This window comes from Patella vulgata, chromosome 4 (assembly GCF_932274485.2).
Source record: "Patella vulgata chromosome 4, xgPatVulg1.2, whole genome shotgun sequence".
Lineage (NCBI taxonomy): Eukaryota > Metazoa > Mollusca > Gastropoda > Patellidae > Patella > Patella vulgata.
In genome coordinates, this window is record NC_065882.2 from 40745499 (window position 1) to 40757560 (window position 12062).

The following is a 12062-nucleotide window of genomic DNA, read 5'->3' on the forward strand; positions in this document are numbered from 1 at the left end:
AACATATGGTTTTAAGTCACTAATTGCAATTATGGAATCAAATTCATCTTGCAAAATTAATTCCAGTTAACACTTTAGCCTACATTCTGCAAAAATGCAATGTATAAAAGTTTTTTAGAATAGAAATTAATACGTACAAAAGAAGCCATTATGGTTACAAGAAAGTTTTTTTAATGTGTTAAAAGCATGTCGATAGGTTACTATTGACCAATTAAACAACAGTTAAGTATGGTGGCTGTTAGCGGCCATTCAAATGAATCTAAATCGTCGCCTTGTGAAAAAGGCGACAAGTCGACGAAATCAACCCACCGACACGACAAAATAACCTGACGATCGTCGCCTTCATTTTGTCGTGTCGGCGGGTTGATTTCGTCGACTTGTCGACTTCTCAAACTCGAGCATGCGCATTTGCTGATTGGATAACTTGCATGCTCACAGATTAACTTCCGAGGTGACAAGTCGAAATAATTGTATTTCGTCGCCTTGTCGGGTTGTGGCTGTTAGCGGCCATTCAAATGAATCTAAATCGTCGCCTTGTGAAGAAGGCGACAAGTCAACGAAATCAACCCGCCGACACGACAAAATAACTCAACGATCGTCGCCTTCATTTTGTCAAACTCGAGCATGCACATTTGCTGATTGGATATCTTGCATGCGCACAAATTAACTTCCGAGGCGACAAATCGCCTTCGACTTATTCACAACCTGACAAGGCGACAAGTCGCCGCACGACGAAATGAACCCGCCGACACGACAAAATGAAGGCGACGATCGTCGGGTTATTTTGTCGTGTCGGCGGGTTCATTTCGTCGTGTATGGAAGCGTATTTGGGTCACTACTTATTGAGATAATATCGCAGCACACCGAACTAAAATATGTCAACTTCATGAGTTATATTACAAAAAATCGACTTAATAAAGTCGACTCGACGCATTAAATTCACCTCTGTATCATAAGGCGCACTGTATCATAAGGCCTGTCATTGAGTCAACTGTCGTGGTTTCGAATCCCCGGTTGTACGTGACAAAGAGTAGGGTTGCCTGTCCAACCTAGTGGGTTTTCTCCGGGTCCTCCGGTTTCCTCCCACTGCTAAAGACCCCTAAAATTAAACCATATGTTAGTCCCGAAATGACCTAGTTTGTGTCGAGTGGACGTTAATTTTATTTCAATAATTCGCTTGCGCGTAGGGGTCTTTAGCAGTGGGAGGAAACCGGATTGTTGATTTAGAGTCAAATCGACTATTGGCATGATGTAAACCTATCGACATAGTTTTTGTCGTTTAGAGGTGAATTTAATGCGTCGAGTCGACTTAAGTCGATTTTTTGTAATATAACTCATGAAGTTGACATATTTTAGTTCGATGTGTTGCGATATTATTTCAATAAGTAGTGACCCAAATACGCTTCCATACGTCGTGCTGCGACTTGTCGCCTTCGACTTATTCACAACCGACAAGGCGACAAGTCGACGAAATACAATTATTTCGACTTGTTGTGCGGCGACTTGTCGCCTCGGAAGTTATCCAATCAGCAAATGCGCATACTCGAGTTTGAAAAGTCGCCGCACGACAAGTCGACGAAATCAACCCGCCGACACGACAAAATGAAGGCGACATTCGTCTGGTTATTTTGTCGTGTCGGCGGGTTGATTTCGTCGACTTGTCGCCTTCTTCACAAGGCAACGATTTAGATTCATTTGAATGGCCGCTAACAGCCACCATAGCTAACAGCCACCATAGTTAAGGAATGAATATTGTTCTTATTTCATTGCGCTAACAGCGTCTGACAAGAATACCGTGCGGTATGGCGGTATACCTTGTCACTACTTGTAAGCGTTGACAATAGAGACTTTTGGCTAGCGGATTTTTCCCATCCGTATTCCGTATCCGTATCGTATGCGTGATACGTTGCGTCAATGTAGTTTTAGAGTTTTGGCAGATTTTAGCAATTTTTGGTTTCACTAATGTATCATTTCAGAAAGTTTAGCCCGTAGATCAACCAGTATGCAGACAGGCGGGAAAAATATGAAAATTCTGAGAAAAACCCATCAAAAATAATGATTAAATTCCAGTCGTTATCACTGTTGAAATCACATCAAATATACACCTTCGTGTTCTAGGATACACATAGATTCATAAAAACGCTATGATGCAACATTTCAGCGTATAAAAGTAGCAAAAAGACGAGTGTTATACGGACCATTTCCGTATGAAAGCCGTTCCATACGTGCTGCCGTATCCGTGTGCCGTATCACGTATGAGAAATACACAGACATTGATGACGTCACACCCAAAATCCATACGCGATACGGACCAGGAAATTACGGTTGCCAAAAGTCTCTAATGGTTAACATTTTTCCCGCTACAGGCGTATGACCTCAAACGTATCGGGTGAAAAAGAACGTTGTGGACTCTCTAGAGGTCACAATTTTCTTCTGATTTTGATGAAACTTGAAATGTAACTTTATAACCCAAAGATTAAATCATGAATAGAGAAGTCGAACAGCAAATCGGAACCTAATCCAATAAACATCGCAGGATAGCGATTACATCGAAATTCGATTATGTTCTGGATACGTTGAATGTCTAATTAATAATTTAGATAACATTTCAGGCCTAAAGAAAGATCTGCAATAGCCAGATTAACTATTGCATAATGTATGTTTAATATCTTTGAAATAGTCTGTTTTTCTAGCCTAGCAATTGTAATTAATTTAAGTGAATTGCGATACTCTTTCAAATAAATACACCTTGACCGATTCCCTGACAACTCATCCCAAAGACAACTCATCCCAGACAACTCATCCCAATAAAAGACAACTCATCCCACTTTTAAAGACAACTCATCCCAAGTCAAAAGACAATCTACCAATGTGTTAAAACAACAAAGTACTAAAACAGTAATACAAACAGTAATCATCAATTTATTACAACAACAATATCAATTGGAATAAAACAAAGAGTAATCACCAATTTGATTAAAACAACAATATCAATTTGATTAAGATAACAAATTCTGATTGGTTATGGTCTGAGTGGTCTTCAAAGATAGCAATTGTATTGAAACAAATATCACTAAAAAGTTATATTTGTTGGGATGAGTTGTCTTCTAACTTGGGATGAGTTGTCTTATATTGGGATGAGTTGTCTTGGGATGAATTGTCTTTGGGATGAGTTGTCTGGATACCACCTTGACCTACACATACAATTTTGTTATCACCGCCTTCGCTTGGTCTGTGGAGAGATGGAACTAGTTATTTATTTTATTATTAGGTATTATACATTGAATATAAATTAGTTTTGTGGGAGAAATCGGAAGTTTTCGAAATTAATTCCGGTGTGTTCAACAGAATTCCGGTGATTGCATGTAAATTCCGGCGAATTCCGGTAATTTCCGGTGATTAGTCGGGCTCCAGATTAAGAGAGTTCCCAATAGAATAGACCCGTCATACAGAGTCGAATTTTTAACAGGTGAGGTGTTAGTCAATATTTATTTAGCAATATATAATGTCTTATTTTTGGGTGGAGAAAAGAAGATTCAGCGTTAAAAGTACAAAAAATATTATTATAATGGAGGTTTAACTAAATCACGGTTTAGTGATATGATGAGTTTTTGAAATGGTTTAAATGTAATGTTGTGAAAATGGATCACTCGGCAAATCTCGACAGATTCCGTTACCCTACATCTAATCTCGGCTGTATGGCAGTAAGTGATATGTACCTACGCCCATGCATTTGCGATGCGGCTGCCGGTTTACTTTAAACAGGAAAACGTGTCGCTTTTACAAAAAAGTCCCAAATTGCGTCTTTTATAGAGTGTATATACCTAAATGAGCAGAGATATTGTCTCAAGGCTGCTGGTTTGATAAAATTCACTGGTAATTCCCCAAACCCAATGCCAAACGTGACGTTTGTTGATATAACACACTCTCCACAGAAATCTCCATGGGGGCAGCCATTTTTCATTCGGAACCTTTAAAATAGTTCAAATATGGCGGAAATGGTCAAACAGCCGAGATTAGATTTGTAGAATCTGTCGAGGTTTGCCCAATGGAAAATGGATGTCACTGTCAGCTGTTTCGTAACCTGGCTGTTTCGTACTTACTAACTTAGTTCATTCGTACCTCACATGAGCCGTTTCGTACTTCACTTCCTACCTCAAATTGATTCGTACCTTTTCCTATGTTGTTGAAAGAAACTGAAATAAAGGTGAAACAATTTGATCAAATCCAACGGCTACGTACGCTAATTTATAAAAGTGGCTGCCGAGCCATAATAAGAAGAATCTACGGACAGGTCACAATTTTTATCCAATTTCAACGAAACTTAAAAAATATAGGTTTATCTCCCTAAAATCTCGGTTCTTTTCGATATTGGCATGTATCAGACTGTAACTTCATGGAGTATGGCCCCTGATTGTACGAAAAATTGCGTTTTTAGCTTGTGGACGGGTCATTCTCCAAAGTTGTACAATTTGGGCATCTAAATTATTAAAATATAAAATCTGGTTTATCATTAGATGAATTGTATGGATTTATTTTCCAATCTTTCTGCTACAGAAATCGACAATGGCAAATTTTTTCAATTATACTTTTACACATTTTTTTTAATAATTTGTAGCATTTCGTTCGAATTTCTCAACAACGTCAAATCAAGAATATTTCAATATTTTCTCATAGTCAAAATCACAAATATTAGTTTTATAGTTTCTACAACCAAATAACCATTTTCTTTACTGAATATCAAATTTTCCTATATTTTTTTGAATAAAGCAACTTTAAATATAAGACGACAATACCGCTTTTTAGTTTTTGTCTATAATACATGTTTTTATTTTTGTCCCCCGTCTTTCGAAGAAAGCAGGGGACTATTAAAATGTGTCTGTCTGTCTGTCTGTCTCCCGTCCGTCCGTCCGTCACACTTTTTGGGACACAATAACTCTCCTTCTAATTGACCTAGAATGTTCAAACTTGGTGTAGGTGTTTATTAGGTAAATGCCTTGATGGAGTTCGAAGATGAGCATTTTCGGATTAGGTTAAGCAGAGATAAGCAATTTGATTGGTCGATGCTTTGGGACACGATAACTTAAGTTCTAATTAAGTGAGAGTGATGAAACTTGGTGTATAGTTTCAGTACCGTACGGTACATCAATACCTTGACTAAGTTCGATAATGAGCATTTTCTGCTCAGGGTAAGCAGAACGATAAGCAATTTGATTGGCCAAGATTTTGGAACACAATAACTCTCCTTCTAGATGAGCTAAATTGTTCAAACTTGGTGTAGGTTTTTATTGGGTCAATGCCTTGATGGAGTGTGAAGATGGGCATTTTCTGCTTAGGGTAAGTAGAGATAAGCAATTTGATTGATTGAAGCTTTGGGACACGATAACTTTAGTTCCAATTAAGTGAGAGTGATGAAACTTAGTGTATAGTTTCATTACATCAATACCTTGACTAAGTTCGATAATGAGCATTTTCTGCTCTTGTCTAAGCAGAGCTATAAGCAATTTGATTGGCCAAACTTTGGAACACAATAACTCTCCTTCTAATTGAGCTAAAATGTTCAAGCTTGGTGTAGGTGTTTCTTAGGTCAATGCCTTGATGAAGTGTGAAGATGAGCATTTTCTGCTTAGGGTAAGTAGAGATAAGCAATTTGATTGGTTGATGCTTTGGGACACGAAAACTTTAGTTCCAATTAAGTGAGAGTGATGAAACTTGGTGTATAGTTTCATTACATCAATACCTTGACTAAGTTCGATATTGAGCATTTTCTGCTCAGGGTAAGCAGAGCGATAAGCAATTTCATTGGCCGAGACTTTGGAACACAATAACTCTTCATCTAATTGAGGTAGAATGTTTAAACTTGATGTAGATGTTCGTCTTGACTGAGTTCAATGATTAACATATCGAGCTAAAGCTATTGCAGAGATAAGCAATTTCCTTGGTCTATGCTTTGGGGCATATCTGATAGAGAGTGATGAAACTTAGTGTATAGTTGATAATCAGTTTGATTGTTCGATACTTTTGAAAAAAAAATAGATGTGCGATTAATTAATATGTGTCATATATTTATTTGGGGATTTTGGCTGGGGACATCAGCCTCACTGTTGGCTTGTCTGTTTTTATTATGAATATATATAAATTATTGCTAATGATACCAAATAATGAAATTAAACAACTTTAGTATTACATACAAGGCATTGGAACTTAAAATTTAACAAAAACTATTGTAAAAAAATAGAAAAACCTGGTTTGTTACGGTGTTAAAATGTTGTTTTGGTGTTGAGTATTCAGTTAGATGCACTGATAACACCACTGTTCTGTTTAACAATGTAGATTGTGTAGATTATGAACGAATGAATGGGGTTGAACGTCCTACTGTTCTACTCAAACCTGTTTAATGAAGACGGAGATACACCATGCAGACAGAGATACACCATGCATTGTGCTCTGAGGGAAATTTGTCTGGACAGCAATTAAATTTCAACTGACAAGGAGTTTTTTCAGGTGTACACAGGTTCTTCGTTTTCTTCCCATCCGAACGACTAGACCCTGTTCCTTATCAGGTCCTCTGTCATGAACCACTGACATGAAAAACCACGATGTCAGGAAAATTTGGTGAACCGAAATTTTTTGGACGTAAATTTTTCAAGACCTATCAAACAAAGCAAATCATTAAACTATTCTTTATTGAAATGACATAAAAACAAAATACAACAGACATTTTGTTATTACAAAAACTAATAAAGTGAACAATGAAGTCTTGTTGTAATCTTTAATTACAGTATATTACTGTTTTTGAATTAGCCTACGTTGTCTCGACTTTTTTCAAAACCTTTGACCAAATCTGACGGGGCACTTGATACAACTCTCCCCTGGAACTAATGCGCTCAGGATCTGTTATTAAGGTTATAATCTTGCTATATTCGTACCAAAGGATGTCTTTGACTGCTGGCCAAACAAACTTGTTATCGCCGATTGGTTTCATTGTGGTTACTTCAATGCCATCTCCATCCGCTTGTAATATTTTCTCAAGAAATGGCTTCTTATCATAGTCAACGATGCACCATTTATTAAACAATCGTTCAGGTAAAACATCTGCTTCTGGGATATCAAGGAGGCTATCCTTACTTGTGTCAGTGCTTTTTTCTGGGGTAGGTAAAACATATTCATGTAGTTTTGTGAAATTTGCAGGATCTCTAATTGATTCTGGGATATCAAGGAGACTATCCTTACTTGTGTCAGTGCTTTTTTCTGGGGTAGGTAAAACATCTTCATGTAGTTTTGTGACCTTTGCAGGATCCGTGTTATGTACTTTCGGCTTTAAACAACTACATATTTCTGGCAATACGTCACTGCAATAGCAACTGAGATTTCTTACAGTGATCTCACCGCTGGTTTCTGTAAATGCTTGATGAACTGTCAAAGTACCTTTAATTACCTCCAAATTGTTAGGCAAAATGGAATCGTAAGTTGAAATTGCATCAGATGACAAATAAAATAGCTGAACATTTAAAGATTTCGCAACAAGTTTCTCAAATAAGCTTTCAGCATTTGGTATGTCCATACCTCTAGAAACCAAAGAGTCGGCTGTTCTTTTAATTACGGCCCCTACTCCATCCGGCGCTACTTTACCATGGCCAGCCTCCCAATAATCCCATGTAATTGCATGGAAACCCCTTTCAAATGGTATCTTTGACATGTAGTGGACGCAAATTGTTATGTGTTTTTTTGGAGTTCGGCCTGTTGGGTAAAACGACGCGCCCTACATTATCATGATCATAATCATGAAATGAATTCCGGTAGTCTTTCAAATGTTATCTTTGACATGTAGTGGAAGTTTGATTTATTGCGATATTGGTTACTAGGCCCATTACTTTGAAAATGAAGAAATTTAACTTCTCTGTGGTGAAGACTTATATAACTAAAAACGGGGTCGAGATATTGACGGTGGATCATGTCTGTTTGAATCGGATATGGTACAAAATGATACACACTTGTCTTGAACATAAATGACCCCTGTATGTAAGGTCACCTGGACGTGGGATCCCCCGAAGTGAACAGATTGAATTTCGTTGTTGTATTTACACTCCCAGTTCTCTGAGAAATCGATGTGAATTATGGCATCTCTTGGACTATTAGCGCATTGATCTTTCAGAATTTTCGACTGCCTAAATTGGTGTTGGATGTTATACACGTGTTGACATATATCTGGCAATAGTTCGTCAAGGGCAATCACCATTTCTGCACTACAATCTTTATTTCTTTTTCTTCAGTAGCTGTCTTCTTGGAGGTTATTGTTTTCTTCACTGTATTCCATTGGAACCAGTATGTCTGTTTCCATATTTTCTCTGCAGTCGACACTGACTCTTTTCTGTTTACATTCAATACATAAACCAGTCATACAATCCATTTCATCTTTTTGACTATCAATACAGCATACAGATTTTGTTAGTTTCTCCACCGAGCTGAACTCTGTGTTTAAGGTTTTCATAAAGAGAAGTCGATCAATGAGTAGTTGAACATTTTCGTGTTTTTTACATATTATGCAGGTTTCACCCAGAATGGGCGTAACCTACAAAATGATGAATATGACAGTTTTACGAAAGTATTTTCAGCGCAAAACTTTGCATGAAGATTTTGTAACGTGTCCGTCAAAAGACGCTTTTGCATTTTAACTTTGTTCTTGGTGACTGTATCTTTCTTTCCGGTCTTCATTTGAATATTATCATCGCGAAGGTAAAAAATTTTCACAAGCTGCTGGTATTTAATGGGGATACCTGGTCTTCCTCCAGTTTTTGAACAAGAATCTTTATTTTTAATAATCCGTCTTGAAGTTTTGAGTTGTTTTCTTGCTTCATCTAATAAACAATATTTTTCTAAGATTTTCCCACAGATTACCTCCTCTTTTTTTCTTTTTCCATTTTTCTCCTTCATTTGTGCTGCTTTGGTTTTTAATTCCTCTCACAGAACATGATGAAACAACAAGGTTCTTCTTATGGTATTGGAAACACCAGCTTTACCTATTAGCTAGTTTGTCTTCGATCTTGGTGAGTTCTTATCAGGGACAGATGGAGACTTTAACCTGTTTAGTCTTTTCTCATATTTCTCAACTAGACGTTGTTGATTGGCCAGAGCTTGTTCAACAGATTGAAGTCTTCTATTAGTTCGTGATCTATTCCGAAATACTACACGTCTCCTTCCGCGTCTTGGCCAACATAGTGGTGCTTCTTCAGGTGAGTTTGGTGGGGAATTCAGTTCCAAAAATTCATTAGCCTTCTTTTCAATCACTTTCTTACAATAATGTTTCTTGCTTGCTTCTCTCCATTTTCTTCGTTTTATTCTCTTTTCCCTTTCAGTCATGTTTTCTATTTTGTTTACTTTATTTCTCTCATTTCTGGACTTCCATCTGTCTCTTTCTTTAGATAGGTAATTGTTGTGTTTTACTGGGTCAGCTCTTATTCTCTCGCGATATCGCTTGGCACTTTCTTTCGCTGTAAGTGGCATGATGAATATTAGTAGTCTGAAAGAAAAAATAACCATTTTAATGTGAATTAATTATTACTAAAACATATCATTATCAACACCATAACACATTCTCATCACCATAACGCATTTGACAATACGAGAGTGTTGATCGTTATGGAGTTGAGAAATGGTGTAAAAAATAGATCCTACCGGTAGGGTATTACTCCGCTTTGCCTGAAACTTGGGCAAACCAAATCTTTTCATTAAAAACTGTTAGAAACTACTAATGTGTCATCAAAAATTTTTATGTTTTTTCTGCAAAGAGCGTTGTGGTGTTGAGGGTGAATTAAAATACGTAGTAAAATCAATACATGGTTTTGTACTTACCTAAAAATTAAAAGGATATCGATCGTTAAGTCTAATCTTGTTTATAAATGCCGCCATTGGACGTTTCTATGACGAATGCTAGTAGTGATTAGGTCATAGACTCAGACATTAAGCCAGCGAAACAGATGTGGTGACGGTGTTGATAAAAAATTTCGGGACAATAAATATTTGTTTTTTTCTCGCGATTTGTGGGTCCTGGTGGACAAAATGATGAATTATATATTTGAGGATTTAATACTGATCACTAAAATAATATTTGCATAGTTCCATCAGCTATAGAATTTAAATATAAGGATTCTGCATATCAAGTACCGGGGATCGGGACATGCTATTTTATATACATTTCGTCTATTCGGATTTCAAATACATGTTTATTTTCTGTCACAAACAAATAAAATGATAAAGCATTGACAAATAACATTAGAACACGTAATATAAACTAGAAAAAAATTATTTGGGTATATTGCATTATTTTTTTTGAGTCGTTAGTTTATCGGGACAGCATTTTGTACAACATTGGAGAATGACCCATAGAGGTCACAATTTTTATCCAATTTTGTTGAAACTTGAAACGTAAGTTTCTAACCCAAAGATCTCGGGTCCTTTCGACATTCGCGCATATCGGAAAGTAACTTCCTGAATTATGGCCCCTGATTTTGCGAAAAATCACGTTTTTAGCTTGTGGACCCTATAGAGGTCATAATTTTTATCCGATTTAAAAAAGTGTTTGAATATATCACCATTACACCTTAAAGATGGTTGAGTTCGAATTTCGTAACAATCGGACCTAAACTGACAGACAAAATGGAAGCTCATTGTACTCAAATAGTGTAAAAATACGGTATATCAACATTGTGGACTCTCTAGACGACACAATTTTTCTTCTGATTTTGTTGAAACTTGAAATGTAAGTTTATAACCCAAAGATCTTAGTTCCTTTCGATATTTGCACATATCGGATCGTAACTTTCTGAATTATGGGCCCTGATTGTACGAAAAATCGCCTTTTGTATAACTTGTTCTCTATCCATCTCTTGCAAAATGTGGGCGTATCCTGCCCTTTTTTATTTCTTTCCCGCCATTTTTATTTCATTTTCTCATCCGTCACATTTTTAAATATCAAGCCATTTATCTGAAACTTCTGGAACGGGAAGTCATTCCGATTACAGCAATCCAAGTCTCAGTTATTTCCCTTTAGTTTTTAGATTATTTTTTTGCCTGGGTGCAATGTTTCTCACCGATTTTGATAATTATTATACGCCCACATGGAAATGTGGTCGTATATTGCCGTTGTCCCCGTCCGTCTGTCTTGTGAACACTCTACAGACTACATTTATCAACCGATTGTTTTGAAATTAATATATGTTGTTTACATTAGTGAGATGAAGACGCCTATTGAATTTCAATAACTTCTGTTAATTTCTTCTGGAGTTATGGCCCTTGTTTCACTTTGTTGCACCTTATGAACGCTCTAACGACAAAAGTTATCAACCAATTTGTATGAAATTTATATGCATCATTTAAATTAGTAAAACAAAGAAGCCTATTGAATTTCAGCAATGTCCGTTTATTACATCTAGAGTTATGGCCCTTGTTTCTCTTTGTTGAATCTTGTGAACGCTCTAATGACAACAGTTATCATCCGATCTGTTTGAAATTGATATGCATCATTTAAATTAGTGAAATGAAGAAGCCTATTGAATTTCAGCAATTTTCGTTAATCACGCCGTGAGTTATGGCCCTTGTTTCACTTTGTTGTACCTTGTAAATGCTCGAACAACAAAAGTTATTATCAGATCTGTATGAAATTTATATGTATCATTTAAATTAGTAAAACGAACAAGCCTATTGAGTTTCAGTTTTCACCTAAATTAATGAAATGAAGACGAACAAGCCTATTGAATGTCAGCAATTTCCGTCAATTACGTTTATAGAGTTATGGCCCTTGATTTACTTTGTTAAACTTTGTGGACTTTCGAACAACAAAAGTTATCATCCGATCTGTATGAAATTTATATGCATTATTTCAATTAGTAAAACGAAAAAAGCCTGTCGAATTTGAACAATTTCTGTAGATTGCTTCCAGAGTTACGGCCATGTGTCATGTGTATGAAATTGTCTATTAAATTCCCCTAATTACCTACAAAAGAATAAATATGTGCAACCCTTGTCGACTACTCGGACGATTTAGCTGCTGTGGACATATGTTT

The 12062-nt window shown here is 36.6% G+C and overlaps 1 protein-coding gene across 15 annotated transcripts in view; it reads left to right on the forward strand.

Moving 5' to 3' along the window:
• Window positions 1-3288: 3288 nt before the first annotated feature.
• Window positions 3289-12062, forward strand: part of LOC126818826 (phosphatidylinositol-glycan biosynthesis class W protein) — a 112313-nt gene continuing 103539 nt past the window's right edge. The window contains exon 1 of one of the 15 annotated variants that reach the window (XM_050546435.2): window positions 3289-3469. The gene's annotated coding sequence lies outside the window, so the exon portion shown is untranslated. Of the gene's footprint in view, window positions 3470-3527; window positions 3549-3818; window positions 3877-3971; window positions 4208-10738; window positions 10760-12062 lie in introns of those variants that run through there. The other 14 variants (XM_050546455.2, XM_050546446.2, XM_050546461.2 and 11 more) reach the window with 14 other exon arrangements.